At 39.1% G+C, this 19,440-nt stretch overlaps 1 protein-coding gene across 3 annotated transcripts in view; it reads left to right on the top strand.

Moving 5' to 3' along the window:
* The window catches only part of LOC114037037 (tumor necrosis factor receptor superfamily member 10A-like), a 41,942-nt gene that overhangs the window by 14,129 nt on the left and 8,373 nt on the right, over positions 1–19,440 (top strand). The window lies entirely within an intron of this gene.

Here is a 19,440-nt window from a genome sequence, read left to right as displayed (position 1 = left end):
AGGCAAAGATTAAGTGATTTAGCTAGGATCACACAGCTAATAAGTATTTTGAGGTGGGATACGAACTCAGGTCTTTATGACTCCAACGCTAATACTCTACCCACTCACTGATCTACTTAATTACCTCATGAGCCTCTTCTAACAAAATCCCTGACCACTGGTAATCCATTCCCTAAATACCTCCAGTCACAAGGAATGCCCTACCTTCCAAAGAAGCGCATTCTATTTTGATACCTCTGATTGTTAGAAAATGTTTCCTTATGTTAGGCTCAGCACTACTATTTCCTGATGAATTCCTCATAGTCCTAATTCTATCCTCTAAAACCAAGCAGCCTGAATCAAATCCATCTTTGAATATTTGAAAACAGCAGTTATCACTCCCCTCCTCAACCCTTAGGTCTTCTACAGGCCTGAACGTGCAGTTTCTTCATTCATTCCTCCACCTTGTTAATGCCCTCCCCAAAGTAGGATGCTCAGAATGAGCCATGGTGCTCCAGATATAATTGGTCTGGGATGGAGTATACAGCAAGACTGTAACTGTTCATTCTGGACATAGCCTTCTTAACTTAATGTACCCCAGCTTCCTTGTTTGTCACTATAAATATTATTCTTACAAAACCCCCCACAAGAAACTACACCCCCCTGCCCCAAAAGAAGATGGACTGTTGTTGTTCAGTCTTGTCAGACTTCTTGGCAAAGATACTGGAGTGGTTTCGCATTTCTTCTCATTTCTCATTCCTCTATATACTGTACCACTTAGCTCTCTCTCCACTCCCCCCCCCCAAAAAAAGATGCATAGGTGTACAAGAAAAGATGCATACACATACACAGGACAGCTAGGTGGAGCAGTGGATAGAATGCCAGGCCTGGAGTCAAGAAGACCTGAGTTCAAATCCAGCCTCAGACACTTATTAGCTGTGTGACCCTGGGCAAGTCACTTAAATCTGTTTGCCTCAGTTTCTTTATCTGTAAAATGAGCTGGAGAAAGAAATGGAAAATTGCTCTAGTATCTTTGCCAAGAAAACCCCAAATGGGGTCACAAAGAGTCAGACATGACTGAAAAAATGACTGAACGACAGATATAGAAACCCAGTGACTTCTCTTTGACCAAATTCTAGGGTCTCCACAAGTGCTGAAATGGCCAGTGAGGGTAATCTCCTTGGCTTTGTCTTTCTATGCATCCCTCTGGTTTTAGTTTCTGCATTAAAGTAAAAATATGACTAGTTCAGCTATTTCAGTTGCTGGTTTGGTGACTTCCTCAGTTTATCACCAGTTATTTCAAAGTATATCTCTCAAAGCAAAATTCTAAAGACAAAATTAATTTTAATTGAATATATATGTATATGTATATATACATTATAAACTTTATTTCCAGATGGGGAAGAGGTTAACACAAAATTAAAATCAAATAAAATAACTTTTTTATAAAAAGTGTCACAACTTTCAAGAGGTTGGCCATACCCCTAAATGATCTACTTATTTCTTGTCTGGAAGACTATGGTTAAATTGTTGGTTTTTTCCCCTTAACTGCCTGCCAGACTCCAGCCTCCATCATCCTAACACCCTCAAACCAATGGTCAGTGTTTACTGCTACAGTAATTTTTTTTAACTTAATAACCATTTTGATTATCTTTTCTTTAAATATCACCTGATCATTTCTGAACATACTCTTCCTTTCCCTCTTCTTAAACCTGCAAACCATTCCTCATAACAAAGGCTTAAAAAGAAAAAAAGGGAGGGGGGAAGCAGTTAAGCAAAACTAACCCATACATCAACCAAATCTGACAGTATAATTATGTTCCACAACTATAGTCCTCCATATCTCCAAAGAAAGGGGGAAGGCAAATGTTTTCTTTACTTAATTTTCAAGCTTGGTCATTCTAGTTATACAGGTTCAATCTGGTTTTTGGATGTCATTGGTCCTCTTTGAAAATGAAGGACGAACAACATTTCCATTGTTGTAACCACTGGATAGATTGGTTCTGCTTATTTCATTCTGTATCACTTTAGGGGAATTCTCCTCTAGAGCCTCAGCAGTTCAAATGCTGCATGATTTCAGCCATGTCACTACATCTCTTGTGGGACTCCATAGTTTTCTTCTCCAAATATGTATTTTTGTGTTTGCCCTTTAAAGCTCTCCAGCACCTTCAACCAATCATGCCTACTTCTTGTGCTTGTAAGCTACATGTCCCTCTGCTTTGTCTGACCACCCCTTTTGATCAATATCAGAGGTTCTTAACCTGAGGCATGGATTTCAAGGGGTCCCAGCCCCATGAACTTGGATGTGAAAACAAATGCATCCTTGTAAACAGCAACATAACTTGTTTCCTTTGTAATCCCTATGTATTTTATTTTGTGCATTTAAATAAAACATTATTCTGAAAGGGAACATAGGTTTCAGCAGGTTGCCAAAGGGTCCCATGGCACCAAAACTCCCTGATACAAATTATGAGCTATGCGAGAGCATGGATCTCTAAATGTGTGGTAGAATCAGAGAATGCATTAGGGCTGGAAAGGACTTTGGAGGCAGTCTAGTAGACACCTTCATTTTATTTATTTGTTTGTTTATTTATTTATTTGGCTAGGCCATGGGGTTAAGTGACTTGCCCAGGGTCACACAGCTAGTAAGTGTCAAGTGTCTGAGGCCAGATTTAACCCTCTCATTTTGCAAATGAGACAGCTGAGTTCCGATGGGAAGACATGACTTGGACAACGCCACACAACACATTGCCGCAATATCAGCACCAAACCCCAGGTTCCTAATTTGGAGTCTAAGCAATCTCCTTAATTTTCCTCTGCTCGACACACACTCCAGATTTTTTGACTCCTTTCACCAAGGTCTTTAGTATGATCATAATCTAAGGAGTTAAAACATCATTAGGATGTTCCATAAATTATACCTCTATTTACTCAAGAGATATGTTCCCATAAAAGTCTATACATTGAATTGTATTTTAAACATACTCTTTAAAGAACCCTTGTAGTGTACCTAGAATAATCACTTTTTGAATAGTTTTTCTTGTCAGTTAGGATGTTTGTATATTGAATTTTCTTAAAGTAGGGCGTACCTGCACTTGGCCATAACTCACAATATTACATTCAATGTATACGTTCATTACCATCCATCCCTCTTATCAGCATTGTGCTCTTTCTTCATCTTCATCATTGCCTTTCAGAATTCTTATCTTCCTTCAAGGCCCCAGCTGAGCACCACCTCATTCATAAAACTTTCCCTGATTCACCCAGTTAAAAGTGTTCTTTCCCATCTCAGATTTCCTAGAGTTCTCTGTCTGGATCTCTGTATCAGCCCCATCACCACCCATCTGTCAGTATGTTAGATGTCCTTCACTCTCCTAAACTCAACAGAATGTAAATTTCTTGAGAAGCTTTTCATCTTTTTATCACCATTAATGGGTCCCTAGTAGCTGTTTAATAGATGTTTGAAGAAATAAAGAGACTCAGGAAATGAATGCTCTGTATTGTGGGACTGTAGGAATTGATATCATCTGAGGCTATAATAATAACTGGCATTTATCCAGTGTATTGTAGTTTGAAAAGCACAGATGTCTGTTTATATCTATATATGTGTGTATTAAGCCTCATAAACCTATTAGGTATTACTGGTGTTATTATCTACATTTTTCTTTCCTCTCTTTTTATAGATGAGGAAACAGGTTTAGAAAAATTAAGTGATTTGGTCATATAGTATTAGAAGCAGATTTGAACCCAGGCCTTTCTGATTCCAGCTCTGGTATTTTGTCTTTATACCTTGCCTTTCCTTTTTGGAAGGCTGGTTTAATCATCTGGATTATTTCATATCTGAGTTCTATGGTCAATCAGTTACTTTGGTGGGGAGGGGAGAAGATTCCTGAAAGATGAAGGATGAAGTACTGATGGTATTGCTTATGTTTATGTCATGGAATCCCCTCCCCCCAACTTTACCTGTACACTAACTACTTCCAGGATATCTGCCCCCAAAGAGGTAAATTAACAAGTATGCATAATGTTAGAATAGCCCAATCATGTTTGTTTAGTGAGTCAAGTTGTTAGAAATGCCTAGATAACAGCTCCTTCAGAGGACTGAAAATAGACTGAGTTGTTAGGTAGCCCTGGGGAAGAAGTATTCCACCCACTTAAAAGCAGCTTGGATTAACACCTAGGTTCTCTTAGTGTAGACTTGTAGACAATCCTGGTTCAGTGCCTTCCCTTTCTTCTCTTAGAAGAAAGACGATACTGCTGACGTTAATCTAGAAGTGACTTCTTACTCAAACCAACACACTAGTTAATTACTCAGTTAATGTGGCACTTCTCTTAAACGTTAAATCAGTCACTTATCTTGACATTAAAAAAGGGGCAGCTAGATGGTGCAGTGGATAGAGCTCCAGCCTTGGAGTCAGAAGGACCAGAGTTCAAATTCAACCTCTGACGCTTACTAGCTGTGTGACGCAGGGCAAGTCACTTAACCCCAGCTGCCTCACCAAAAAAGGAAAAAAAAAGGGAAAAAAGAAAAAAAAGCAACAACACAATGTACTTGTGACTTTCAGTCACTTCCACTTAATAATTCCAAAATCATTCCATTATGTAAATCAAAATTATGTAACCAGATTTTATATAATAAAAATATGCATATTTTATGTTGTATGGTCTCTTGACATAATCATAATTTTTTTGTTCTTGTTGTAATATGATCAGTTATGTCTATAGATTTCTTAATATTCAACTAACCCTGTATTCCTGGGAGGAACGTAACCTAGTCTTGTTGTATAATGTTTGTGATATGTTGTAGCCCACACAAAGATTTTGCATTGGTATTCATTAGTTTATTAGGGATATTGGTCTCTAGTTTTCTTTTTCTGTTTTGATTCTCCTTGGCTTAGGTATCAAAAATATATTTGTGAAGGAATTTGGTAGGACTCCTTTTGCTATTTTTTGCAAACAATTTGTGTAATTATTGGAATTACTTGTTCTTTGAATGTTTCATACGAGTCTCTTGTAAATCCATCTGGTCCCAGGCTTTTTTTTTTCCTCTCTGTGAGTGTTCATTTATGTCTTGTTCAGTTTCTTTTTTCTGAGATTGAATTGTTCTCTATTTCTTGTTTTGTTAAGCTGTGTATTTTATATTTTTGTAAATATTAATTTTAAGTTGTCACATTTACTGACAAACATTTGGGCAAAGTATTTTTTAAATTACTGCTCATTTCTTCATTTGTGAATTCTACTCATTTTGTTACAAGCAATTTGGTTTTTTAAAAATCAGTTTAGCTTATGTTTTAGTGGGCTTTTTTAATAGTTCCTATTTTTATTTTTAATTCAATAATTTTCTGTTTCGATTTTGTTAGTGTCTTTGATTTTTCAGGATTTTTATTTTGGTATTTTTTAAAAATTTGGTTGACTTTCTAGTTTGTTTAGTTATGTGCCCAATTCATTAATCTGCTCTTTTTCTCCTTAGTTGATGAAAGTGTTTAGAGACATATATTTCCCCTGAGGACTGCTTTTGGCTACATTCCCAAAATTTTGGCATATTGTCTTATTGTTATTGTTTGATTATCTAACATTTCTATGACTTGTTTGATTCACCAATTCTTCATAATTAAATTAGTGTCCAGCTAGTTTTTAATCCTTTCTTTGAGAACCCATTATTGAATATCATTTTTATTTGCATTGTGGTCAGTAAAGGATGTGTTTAATGTTACTGCTTTTCTGTACTTGTAAGGTTTTTATGCCCTAATACATGGTTAATTTTTGTAAAGGTGCCATACATAGATGAGAAATATGAATAATCATTCCTGTTTCCATTTATTAATGATAATAATGATAAAAATATTTATTGACTGAATGACAGTAATGACCAAAGATCTATCCATTTTTTTTTCTAAAATTCAAGTCTTCAACTTCTTCATTTATTTTCACTAGACTTGTCTAGTTCTGAAAAGAGTATATTAAAGTCCCTATTATTGGGTAACTATATCTTCCTATAACTCATTTAACTTTTCCTTTGAGTATTTAAATATTTGGTGCGTATATATTAAGTATTTAAATCGACTACGGTCTATGATACCTTTTAGCAAAATGTAGTTTCCCTTTTATCTCTTTTAAGTCTGTTTTTGATATTGCCTTGTCTGAGATCACGACTACTATCCTCTACTTTTTTGAGTTCAGCTAAAGGGGGCGGGGAGAAGAAGCAGATGGAGAGGGGATTGAGATCCAGGGATGGACTGATGCAGAAGCTGCCACTTTTGCTGCCCTGAAAGCAGGGATTCCAAGAGGCAGAAGCAAAGATTTCCAGACATGGGGGATAGATGGGGGATGGAATATCATGTGCATAAGGATCCACAAGAAGGCCAAATTTCACTAGGCTGTAGAGTGTGAGTCATAGATATGTAATAAGACTAAAAAGACAGAATGGTGTCAGATTGTGCAATGGTTTTAAATGCCAAGCTGAGGAGTTTATTTTTGATCCTGGGGACAATAAGGAACTAGAGGGTTTTTTTGGGGGGGGGGTAATTTACATGGTCTACACTTTAGGAAAATCACTTTGGTAGCTGTTAGGTAGATGGATTGGAATGAGAATACCAGGTAAGAAACTATTGTAATAATTCAGGTGAGTAGTGGTGATAACCTGAACTAGGGGGTTGACTTTGTGAGTTGGGAGGAGAGGACAGATAGATGGCACAATAGATAGAGCCCTGGACCTTCAGAGGAAGCCCTGAATTCAAATCCATCCTCAGATATTTACTAGCTGTGTCATTTTGGGCAAATCACTTTATACCTCCGTTTGCCTCAGTTTCTTCAGCTGTAAAATGGGAAAAATAATAACACCAACTGTCTGTGTTGCTCTGTTGATATCCATGCAGTGTCAAGAAATCTAGAAGAAAACATGTTTGTTGAATGGACCAATAGAGGATTTATAGGCCCCAGGCAAAAGTGGCACAAGATGAGAAGGCAGAGATTGGTTGAATCCTCACTGTTGGCATGTCCGTGAAAACATAGGCATTCAGAAGCATTACTTAAAGCTACTTTCCAAATTGGGATTAGCTCATCTCTACCTTCTCTCCCCCAGGAGGCATTGTAGCATCTAAATATATATTAATAGAAGCAGTTAGGTGCTGCAGTAGGCAGAGTGCTGGGATTGAAGCAAAAAAGAGCCAAGTTCTAATTTTACCTTCACACACTACAACCAGGTGGTGCAGTGGATAGAGTGCCGGGCCTAAAGTTAGGAAGACTCAATCTAGCCTCAGACATTTATTAGCTGTGGGATCCTGGGCAGGTCACTTAGCCCAGTTTGCCTCAGTTTCTCATCTTAAAAGTGGCTGGTAAAGGAAAAGGCAAACCACATCAGTATCTCTGCCAAGAAAACCCCAAGTGGGGTCACAGTCAGACACAACTGAAACAACAAAACCACCTCTGACTGCTGAAACCTCGGCAAAAGACAACCTCTCTGAGCCGCTTTTCTCTCCGGCAAAACTTGGATAGTAATAATACTTTTCTGCTTAGGAAGCAAATAACATGTAAAATGCTTTGCAAACCTTAAAGCACTATATAAACGTTAGCTATCGTTATTACATTTGAAGTCTCTAGGAAAAACAGTGATTAAGCTTAGAGACCACTGTCTCTGGTTCTGTTCTTTTGTCTTTCTCTATCCTCATTTCCCTGCAAATGTAGGACCCGGAGGGCTTATACCTCTACGGTTTAAAGGGTTTTCTGAAAGACAAATGCAGAGGGGAAGAGTAGAGCTAGGCACTAGGCACACAGCTTTTTAGTGTAAGTATCTTTAAGTTGTTTTAAATGAGCCCTAAGGGTCGGGGTGGGTCTGTTACCTCTTTTCCTGCTCTTGTGGTGACCTAAATCACTAACCACATTAGCCAAAGTCTGGCAGCAAAAACAGTCCAGTGAGATGCTTAAAAGCAAGGTACCAGTTCAGGAAACTTATCCACTTCTGTTTTTATGCTAATATGACAAAAACAAAAGATGAATATCACCCATATCACCACTCACGAAGGAACTTAGGTCAGCGCCATTCCTGGATCCCTTTTGTGAATCTTCCTGGCTAAGACTTTCAGCTTTAGTTTGCTTCTTGGAGACATCCCTCTTGGTTAGTACCTGCAAAGCCTTTGTTTGGTTCAGAAAGTAGATAGAGGGGAGGGATCCGGAGTTAGCTAAAAGGGAAGGAAATAGGAAGAAAAGGTGTCTGACCATGGAAGAAAGTCCTAATTGATTGTAAATTAATAAGGCCAGTTGTCTGATGTGGCTAGTAAGTTTGCTCTGTAGGCAATTTTGAAAGAACCAAAAAACTTTTAAAAAAATAATGATTTATTTTTTCCCAATTGTATGTAAAGACAATTTTTAACATTCATTTTTTTTTTTTTAATTTTGGAGTTCCAAATTCTCTCCCTCCCTCTTCCCTGAGATGGTAAACAATTCCATATAGGTTATACATGTACGAGCTTGCAAAACATATTTCCATATTGGTCATGTCGTGAAAGAAGACACAGACCAAAAAAGAAAAAAACACACACAAAAAAGTGAAAAATAGTATGCTTTAATCTACATTTAGACACCATCAGTTCTTTCTCTGAATGTGGATAGCATTTTTTGTCATGAGTCCCTAAAAATTTATTTTTAAAAAATATTGCTTGTACAAATGGTAAAATTATATGGAAGTGAAAAAAATGACTAACCGGTTCTGGATATGTGGAAATATACCTCTCACAGGATAAACTGGTCACATTTACCATCATAGTCTTATCCTCTGAAATGTGATGTGAATAATAAAATTATTTTAAAGGGCTAAAAAAAAAGTTTCAGGAAGAAAAAGTGACTTAAAATGTCCATTGACATTTGACACAGAGATTCCATTGCTAAGTACATACCCTAAGGTGGTTGTTGATAAGAAGAAAGGTCACATATACATCCAAATATTCATAGTAACGCTTTTTTTTCCTAGTGTAGATTTCTGTTGATGGGGGAATGGCTAAATGAGTTGTGGTCCATCAATGTAATAGAATATCACTGTGCTCTAAAAAGCTAATATAATGAATACAGAGAAGCATGTTCAAACATATATGGGGGTAGCTAGGTGGCACAGTGGATAGAGCACCAGCCCTGGAATCAGGAGGACCTGAGTTCAAATCCGACCTCAGACAATTGACACTAGCTGGGCAAGTCACTTAACCCCATTGCTTAGTCAAAAAAAAAAAAAAAGATATATATGAACTGAGTGAAGTAAGCATGACCAGAGTTCAGAAGAGAGGTCAAGACTACAAATAACGATTTATAATTCACTTCAAATAAGTACCAGTGAAAGTTTTGGGAGTGATCGAGATTGCCGGAGGATAGAGCATAGAGAGGGAAGAGAAGAGGGCCAAGGCCAGATTCTTGGAGCATATTCACACAAATGGTTCGAGGGGAGAAGATAGAATCAGCAAAGGACAAGAATTTGAATTTAAGAGGTAGGAGGAAAACCAAGAGAGTATTGTGTTTCTGAAGTTGAGGGAAAAGAGAGTGAGTAAGAATAGTGGGCCAGTGATGTCAAAAGGCTCAGAGATGTCTTAGAAGCTGAGAACTAAGAATAGATCATTGCATTTGGCCATAGAAGGTATTCAGGTATAAATGAAGATATTCATGACCTTTAACAGAATAGTTTCAGTGGAGTGGTGGAGGTGGTGGAGGCAGAAAGGAATTCCGCAGTGATGAGTGAGGAGAGAATCGGTAAAGAGGAAATGAAGTCATTGGGTGTGGACAGTTTTTCAAGAAGTTTAACAGTGAAGGTGAAGAGAGAAATGGTAGGTTGAGATGGTAGCTCAGTAGGGCAAAAGGGTTTAAAATTTTTTTTAGAGAGACTTAAGCATGTTTGTAAGCAAATGGGAAAAAACCATGGAGAGAGAGATTAAAGATGCATGAGAAAGAAGGGATGTCTGCTGGTGCAAAGTACTGGAGAAGTTGGGTAGGGAGTGTGATTAAGGGCACAGGTACAGGAATTAGCCTTAATGAGAAGGTTTCCACGACCAAAGTGAAGGAGGAAAGGATGATCAATGATGATACAAAGAAGATTTGAAAAATGGAATTTAGGGAGCTCTTGTTAAATGGCCTTAATATTTTTTTTTAATATTTTTTTGGATCTTTTATTTTTACACCTAAATTTCCCCCTGCATCCCTCCCTCTCCTCTCCTTCTCAGAGAGCCATACCATATAACAAAGAATTTTTTTAAGAAATAAAAGGAAAAAAAAAAGCAAAAGAAAAAATGAGGCAGCTAGGTAGTACAGTGGATAGAGCTCCAGTCTTGGACTCAGGAGGACCTGAGTTCAAGTCCGGCCTCAGACACTTCACACTTACTAGCTGTGTGACCCTGGGCAAGTCACTTAACCTTGATTGCCTCACCAAAAATAAATAAATAAATGAATGAATGAATGAATAAAAATAAAAGGAAAAGAAAAAGAAGAGAAAAAAATCAGCAAAACCAATTAATACATCAAAGCAGTCTGAAAATATATACATTGTACCATACCTGTGGACCTCCCACTTCTGCAAGAAGTGGAGAGTGGTGGCTTCCCATATCCCTTCTTTGGTTGGGGTCATACTTGTTCTTTGTAATTTTATAATGTTCACTTTTAAATCTGGTGGTTCTTTCCATCTAAATTGTTTTAATCATTGTTTATCTTGTTCTCTTGGCCCTGCTTACTTCACTTTGCATCAGTTCATGTAAGTTTCTCCTCACTTCTCTGTATTCATTATATTTGTCTTTTGTTACACAGCACAGTAATATTCCATTATATATATATATATATATATATATATATATATGTATCACAATTTAGCCATTCCTCAATTCATCGATGTCATTTATTGTTGTTCAGTCTAATTCTTGATGATTCCATTTTGGGGAGTTTTCTTGGCAAAGATACTGGAGTGGTTTGCCATTTCTTCTCCAGCTCGTTTTACAGATGAAGAAACAGGCAAACAAGGTTAAGTGACTTGTCTAACATCGCACAGCTAGTAAGTGTCTTGAGGTCAGATTTGAACTCAGGTCTTACTGACTCCAGGCCCAGCACACTATCCCTGCGCCATCTTGTTGTCATGTCTTTGCCATCGCAAAAAGTGCTGCTTTAAATATTTTGGTGCATATGGGAATGTTCTTCCTATCATTAACTTCCTTGGGGTTTATGCCTAGTAGTGTAATCTCTGGGTTAAAGGGTTGGACATTGTAGTCCCTTTATTTGCATGGTTCCAAACTGCTTTCCAAAATGGCTATACTGACTCACAGCTTCACCAACGAACTTCTAGTGTGCCTATCTTTCTGCTGCCCCTCCAACACTGACTATTCCCATCTTTTGTTGTCTTTGCCAATTTTCTGGGAGTGAGGTGAAACCTCAGGATTGTTTTGATATACTTTAATTCTAACTGTCCTTCCACCAAGGGGAGAGATTATGTTTACCACCAGCCCTCTGTAATCAAGACTGGCTATTATATTTAATCTAAATGCTGATGCCTTTTAATGTTTTTTTTTTTCATTTACATAATTACAGCCCTTGTGAGTATTGTTCTCCTTTCTCTGTTTTCTTCTCTCTGCATCAATTCATATGAGTCTTCCTATGGTTTTCTGAATTCCTCATATTCCTCATTTCTTGCAATACACTAATATTCCATGACATTCTTATGCCACAATTTGTTCAGCTGTTTTCCAGTCACAAAGCACTGAGTTTTCTAATTTTGTTCTTCTGTTTGGTACTAGTAGTGCTATAGATATGTGAGTATCTCTAGGACCTTTCTATGGGAAAGAGTAGCATAGCACACGGTATGGAGCTCCAAAGAGAAAAGGTTACTGTGAAATGATGGTAGATAGATAAAGTGCCGCCTGAAGCCAAGCTTCCACAAAATCTCACTCCCAAGAGATCCTCTGCAATTCTGTGCTGGCAATGGGGCTTTTAGGCCCTACAAAGAAGAGTCACAGTTGGCAGCCAGTCTTATGTAAAGCCTCCACAAAGTTTCATTTGTGCCCTTTCAAACTGATTAAATGTGGCATTTGTGGTTATTTCTATAAAAAGTTGAATATTGAGTCTTTGGTTAGAAATGTAACTCACTCTCAGACTATTGTCCCTGTGGGAAAGTAATATTCACCTGAAGATATTATTGTGGCTGTTTTTTTCAGAGGTGCAGCTATCTGAATATCAAAGCATTAGGAATGGAGTAAAATATGAGACTGGACTTGGAGTCAGGAAGACTCATCTTTGTAAGTTGAAATCTGGCCTCAGACAGTTGGTAGTGGTGTGACGCTAGTCAAGTCACTTAACCCTGTTTGCCTCGGTTCCTCATCTGTACAATGATTTGGAGAAGGAAATGGCAAACCACTCCAATATCTTTGCCCACAAAACTCCAAATGGAGTCACAAAGAGTTGGACATGACTGAAAATGACTGAACAACAAAATGTGAAATCACTGAAAAGCCACTTAGGTCATACTACTGAGGAGAAATTTCAAGAACAGAGACAGAGGTAAAGGAGTCCTTCCTTCAAGAAAGAATTTCCCTACCAGGCTCAGATTCTTATAATCTAGCCAATAGCTTACTAATGTTCAGACTCCTTAAGAGTCTGCCCAATATGATGCATGTTCTAATAAACCTTGTCTTTGGCTGAAAGAAGACTTGGGTCGAATTCTTTCGGGCAAGATCTGCGTGTTGTGATATTGGGATCCCAGGACCCCTGAACCCCTAAACCGCATCATCCCCCTCACATAGGTGTACTGGTAAAATGTTTAACAGCCAGTTCTCCAAAAAAAAAAAATTATGAAGGACGCACTCTTAAGTTTAATCTGCATTTCAGCATTTACTCCATGATTTTATTAAGTCTAGAAAATCAACAAAACAATAAATTAAGGCCTAGTTTGTAGCATTTGCTGATTTCTGAGGTGTAAATCCTCACACTGAACATTTAATAATCAGCTCTCTCGAGTTGCTTTAAGCTGGCTTCAACACACCCGTTGATGCAACTGAAGGGAACTGATGCAGACTGGTGAGACAGGGCCCTTCTCCCAGTTGGAGAGGTGGGGTTGGGAACAGACAGAAACTGCTAGAATAACTGATGAATCCATGAGTGTGGTTTCTGACATGAAAGGAATTCCACTAATCCTATGTATGTACTCTAAAATAGCCCATTCAAAAGGTGGCTGGCATCTGCTTAACCTAGATTGGTACATGTGAAAAAGGCTCCAGCTCACTTCATGTTTTTCTTAATATAAAATAATATTAAAAAAAAAAACAAGAAAGAATTTCCTTACCCCTCCTAGTTCCCAGACACTTTCCCTTGCTTCCGTTTTCGTATGAAGAGAACCTGACATTTGCTTTGCGTAGATGAGGCCTGGAGATGCAGAAGGATATTGCCTTCTGCTGTCCAATGGTGTCTCACCCAGGTACTTGCTTGAGTCTCAGCCCTCAGACACCTGTCCTGGTCACTGGAATACCTTCATCTCTCTTCCTCTCACCACATCACCCTACAAGGCAAATTTATTCCCACCAGTGGAAAAAGAACATCCCTTGCTGGTAGAGGGCCAGGGTGTTGCTGGCATAGGAAGGACTGGATATAGCTGTGCAGTTAAGTGGAGATGTGCCCTGTACTCGGCATCCTGACCTACAGATTGCCAACGTCCTAAGCAAACTCATATTTGGTTTTTAATCGCCTATTTGCAAAAGTGAGTAATGGAAGGTGGATGATTCTTCATTTGTTTTTCCTGTGAGAAATTTACCCAGATTCCAATTCCATCTGCTCTTCCATTGCATTGAAGTGCACCTCAAATGGCCAATAAATCAGACAGGCCAACAAGCAACTTGCCTTTTATACTGAAATTGGTTGGTAAGTTGGTGTCATGAATTAGCAAAGAGACCTAAGAACATAACTAAACATCATCAAAATTCAGTTCTCTTGGGCACTTTTCCATTACTAATATGTCATCATAAGTAATGTTTGGACACATGATATTAAATAATATAGGCAGCTAGGAGGTGCTGTTGAACTTGAAGTCAAGAAGACCTGAATTTGAATCTTGCCTCAAACACTTAATGGTTGTGTCTCCCTGGGTGAGTCAGTTCACCTCTGGGCCTTAGTTTTCCTCTTCTATAAAATGGATTTAATGATAGCACCTACCTCACAGGGCTAATGTAAGGATCAAATGAAACAATATATGTAAAATGCTCTGTAAACCTTAAAGTGCTAACTAATAAGTGATAGCTAATATTTTATGTATTCCTTTTCCTCCAGCCCCCAAGTCTAAATGGCTAAAGGGAACTGGAGAAGGGGAATGTAGTCACCAGGAAGGCTTTCCTCAAAATTATCTAACCCCAAATATTTTACATCTTAGAGAGTAACTTGGGTCAACAGGTTCTTATTTTAAAATTTAAAGGCCTTTTTTTTTTTTTTTGAAGACAAGGTTTAGGGACGATATGACAAGGAGCACATTTTGCCATGGATCCAAGCTCCTCTTGTCCCCTTCAAAAAAGAAAAATAAAGACTCCAAAGAGAAACCATATTATGCTTTATTATTACAATATCCTCCCCCAGCGTCTCTGCCAGGGCCTCATTTTGTTGTAGATGGTCAGGTCAGGAGAGATGAAGGCATCTCAATGACCAGAGTAGGCATCTGAGGGCTGAGACTCAAGCTAGTACCTCGTTGAGATACCGTTGGACAATGAAATGCAATGCCCTTTCTGCTCTCGGGGCATCTCCAGGCCTCATCTGCACAGACCAAATGGCGGATTATCTTATATGGAAATAAAAGCAAGAAAAAGTATCTGGGGATTAAAAAGGGAAGGGAGATTCTTGAAGGAAGGACTACTTTACTTCTGTCTCTGTTCTTGAAATTTCTCCTCAGTAGTATGGCCTACAGGTAAAGCCCTGCTAGGGTAATGGTGCTAGAAAAGGTAGGAAGGTTTGACTCTCGTCTTGGCTCTAGACTATGTCTTCTTTCTGAGGAACAGCCTTTCAAGGCCAGTCACTGGGGATAAGTTACTTGGCATGGTAATAACCCATGATAAAAAAGAAAAATATGAGATGGCTCTCAGTCCTGTGCAGGCCTTCTCCCCCCACCAAATATTTATCCTCAGAAAAAACCTCGGAGATAGTCAACCAGCATTTATTAGGCATCTGTGCTAAGCACTGGGCTTATAAAGAAAGGCAAAACGCCGCCTCTGTTCTATAGGAGCTCACAGTCCAATGGGGGAAGTAACGTGCAAATAAGTACATACAAAATAAATTTCATACAGGAAATAATCAACAGAGGGAAAGCACTCGAATCAAGACTTCCTGTAGAAGGTGGTATATTAGCTGGGATTTGAAGGAAGCCAGAAAAAAACAAGAGATAGATATGAGGAGAGAGAGCATTTCAGGGATGGAGGCAGCCAGGGAAAATGCCCAGGATTGGGAGATGGAGTTTCTTGTGTGAGGAACAGTGAGAAAGCTGGTGGGAGTGTGAGGTGTAAGAACTTTTTTCAATTCAACAAACACGTATTAGGTACCTATTATGTGCCAGATACTGTGCTAAGCAAAGAACAAGAAAGACAGCCCCTGCCCTCAAGAAGCTTACCATCAAATAGGGGAAGGATGCTGGAAAGCAGGAGAGGTCCTACCTGGGAAGACCCAGTTGGGGGCATTTTATTCCATGGAATTCAAAATGAATGAGTTCGGATCTGGCCTCAGACACTTACTAGTTATGTGACTAAGAGCACAGCTGCAGGTTTTGGAAAGTGGAGTGAGCTGGACAGTCCAGAGTCCTGCCCTCTCTAAAGGAAAGCTTTGGGAGGAGTCTACCTTTCCATCCTTCCATGAGAAGAGGAGCTGAAGGAGCTGGGAAAGTATGGAGTTAAACAGCATGAATGGAAAGGGGAGGGTGGGGATGGCAGGTTAGGAAGGGCTGTGAACACCAAATAGAGGGTTTTGCATTTGATCCTGGAGGTAATAGGTAAACACTGGACTTTGTTGATCATAGTGGGTACCAGAGTCATACCTGTGCTTTAGGAAGATCACTTTGACATTTGAATGGAGGATGGACTAGAGTAGGGAGAGACTTGTGCCAGGGAGACCCTCACCCCCACCAGCCACAGGCAGGCTACTGCAATAATCCAGGTTTGAGGTGGTGATGGTCTGCACTAGGGTGAGGGCAGTATCCTAGGAAAGAAGGGGACCTATTCCAGGGACGTTACAAAGATAATTTATTATCCCCATTTTATACATGGGGCAACTGAGCCAGAGCAAGGTGAAGTAACTGGGTCACACAACTAGCAAGTATCTGAGGCAGGATTTGAACTCGGGCCTTCCTGACTCTAGGTCCAGCACACTGTCCATTCTACCACCTAGCTGCCCGCTGATTTTATGACTGTTTTAATCTTCTTGCTGCCATTTCTGATTATTTTTATCTTCCTGAACTGCTTTTTCAACCATCTGGATAATTACTTCTACACGAAGGTATTGGAATGTGATTCGGGTAAAAGGACTGTTTGTTTGAACCTTGGGGCAATGAGTCATCTATTGTACTAGATTACTTAAATAGTGACCTGGGCATCCATTGATCAAAGAGCAGACAGAATCCTGGAGGTGCCAAGTTGTTATCAACTTTGACATTCTTGATAAAAACGAAACTAGAAGACAAAAGGAAGTTGCTGCTAAATGGAAGAATGATTTGCTGATTCTCTCAGAGGCAAAGAAAGAAAAAAAAAAAGGAGTTAGCAGAGTTGGTTTCATTGTGCATCCAAAGGCAAAATAGATCATTTTGTGGGATATTTGTTTACGTTACATTTCAGTGTTTCTGATGAACTTTTCCAAAAAGGCTGTTATGAAGATAATTACAGCTTATACATGAATATTTGTTACAGAGGATGAAGAAATAGAGGAATTCTACAGAGACTCCAAATTAAGTCAACATATACTTTAATACTGACTATATTTGTCTCATCAGCAAAGTTTGGTGCAGTGTTTTCTTTCTCATTTTTTGAGAATAAGTTGTCCAACATAAGTAAATCACTCTAAACTTTGGAAACAATTCACTTGTAAATTCATCTGTATCAGGATCCCCCTTCCCCCAAGCCCTCACCGCATTGTTTGGCAGTTCCTACCCCTCTCATTCTTTGGATTTGTATCCCCAGCATCTAATACAGTATCTACCAGATAGTAGGTACTTAAATAAATGCATTTATTAATTGTGCTAAGGCAGCTAGGTGGCACAGTGGATAGAGCACTGGGCCTGAAGTTAGGAAGGTGAGTCTTCCTGAGTTCAAATTTGGCCTCAGACACTTACTAGTTATGTGACTGTGGGCAAATTACTTAACTCTGTGTGCCTCAGTTTCCTCATCTGTAAAATGAACTGGAGAAGGAAATGGCAAATCAGTCCAGCATCTCTACCAAGAAAACCCCAAAAGGGGGGTCACAAAGAGTTGGCATGATTGAAACAGCTGAACAACCACAAAAAAATTTGTGCTAAGCTCTGAGACTATAGAGACAAAAATGAAAGAGTCCCTCCCTTTAAGGAGTTTTATATTGCATGTATCTTTGGGTCAAAACTTAGGAATAATTCAGTGATTTTTCTCATGTTCCAATCACATTCCAGGATGATTGAGCCAATTCACAGTTCTACCAAAAGTAAATTCCCTTGTGGCTTATTCAATTTCCTTTTCTGTAATGAGGTCGCTTTATCTTTATTTCACATTCTGTTAATTTGGATATCTTATGTTTCTGTAGTGAACCTTTCATTGTAACAGAGAAAACCACTTAGGCAAAACTAAGTGACCACCTCTGATAGCATATGCATAGCTCCACACCCAAAGCTGTAGTCCTCAATCTCCCTACCTAGGACAAACAAAGAGCATTTCTTCCTTTGTTCTCTGGGGCCAAGATTGGTCATTGCAAATCAATAAGAATGCAACTATCTCTTTTAGTGGGTGTTTTTTGGTATCAGTGTTATTGTATTTTTCTCCTGATTGCTCTTTTCACTCTGTATCAGTCCATACAATTCTTCTGATGTTTCTCTGAATTCCTTATAGTTGTTCTTTCTTAAAGGGAAATAATAACTCATTACATCTATATGCCGCAATTTGTTTAGCCATTGACTATGTAGTTTGTACCCATTTTGTTTCCAGCTTTTTTCCTACCACAAAAGTGATGCTATGAATATTTTAGTATATATGAGACCTTTCTTTCTGTGACCTTCTTGGGGTCACCTGTGAGGCCCTCCCCAGGGTTGCTTTGGGGGTAGCTAGGTGATGCAGTAGATGGAGCACCGGGCCTGGAATCAGGGAGACCTGGGTTCAAATCTGGCCTCAGATACTAACTAGCTGTGTGACCCTGGGCAAGTCACTTAGCCTCTATTGGCCTCAGTTATCTCAACAGTAAAATGAGGATCATAATAGTATTTGCCTCCCAGGGTTGTTGTGAGAATCAAGTGAGATAATACTAGTAAGCACTTAGCACAGTGCCTGGCACATAGTAGGTGATTCATAAGTGCTTGTTCCCTTCCCCCTAACTACCTTATTTTATTAATTTGTACTTAATCTCCTTATACTTATTTTGTATATACTTAGAGATGTACTTCTATTCCCCCTTAGAATGCAAACTTCTTGAGGGCAAGGATTGTCTTATTCTTTGTACCCCTAGCATCTAATACGGTGCCTGCCACATAGTAGGTGCTTAATAAATGCATTTACTAATTTGCTATGCACTGAGATAGAAATGAAAGAGTCCTTGCCTTCAAGGAATTTTATATTGTATTTGAGGTATCTTTGGGTCAAAATTTATGAATAATTCGGTGACTTTTTTCATATAATTCCAAATTATATTCCAGAATGATTGGACCAATTCACATTCCATGAGTAATATATTAGTGTGCCCCTCTCCTTATAGTCCCTTCAACACTGACTATTTCTGCTTTTTATCGTCTTTATTAAATTAACCATTGAAGATCAATTTGGGTGGGGAATGAGAAAGAGAAGTAGGGGAGAGACCTGAGGCTTCTTACAGGGAGGTCATTGCTAGAGGAGGGAGAGGATAAGGGCTGAGAGGCACACTTCTGAGCTGAATCCCACATTCCTGGGTAAATGAGCTTTGTTGAGCATAGGGGGCAAGTATTCACACATTAAACTTTTTTGTTCCTTGTTTCCCACCCCACTCCCTTAGAGAAGACATGATACTGATTCCCATGTCAGACAGCCCAAATGTAGTCACATTGCATTGAGGACAGTCTGTACTTGGGCAGGTCTGGCCTGCATCCTTGCAATGCCACTGATACTACACCTAGGAGGAGGCAGAGAAGGAGGTAGGGTGGTTGGAGAAGGTGCCTCCATGCTTCCTTTCCTCCCTCATCCCCAGAATGCAGGAGGATATGCCAGCAGATCTGGCAACAATCATATCCCAGAAGAGTGGTGAGACTGCAGCTATCAAGGATAGCAGCCTCAGGGTCCTGGCAACAGA

Source organism: Vombatus ursinus, unplaced genomic scaffold, assembly GCF_900497805.2.
Source record: "Vombatus ursinus unplaced genomic scaffold, bare-nosed wombat genome assembly UNPS02010219.1, whole genome shotgun sequence".
Classification (NCBI taxonomy): Eukaryota; Metazoa; Chordata; class Mammalia; order Diprotodontia; family Vombatidae; genus Vombatus; species Vombatus ursinus.
The sequence above is the reverse complement of the archived record's forward strand: the minus strand, read 5'-3'. Positions and strand labels throughout refer to the sequence as shown.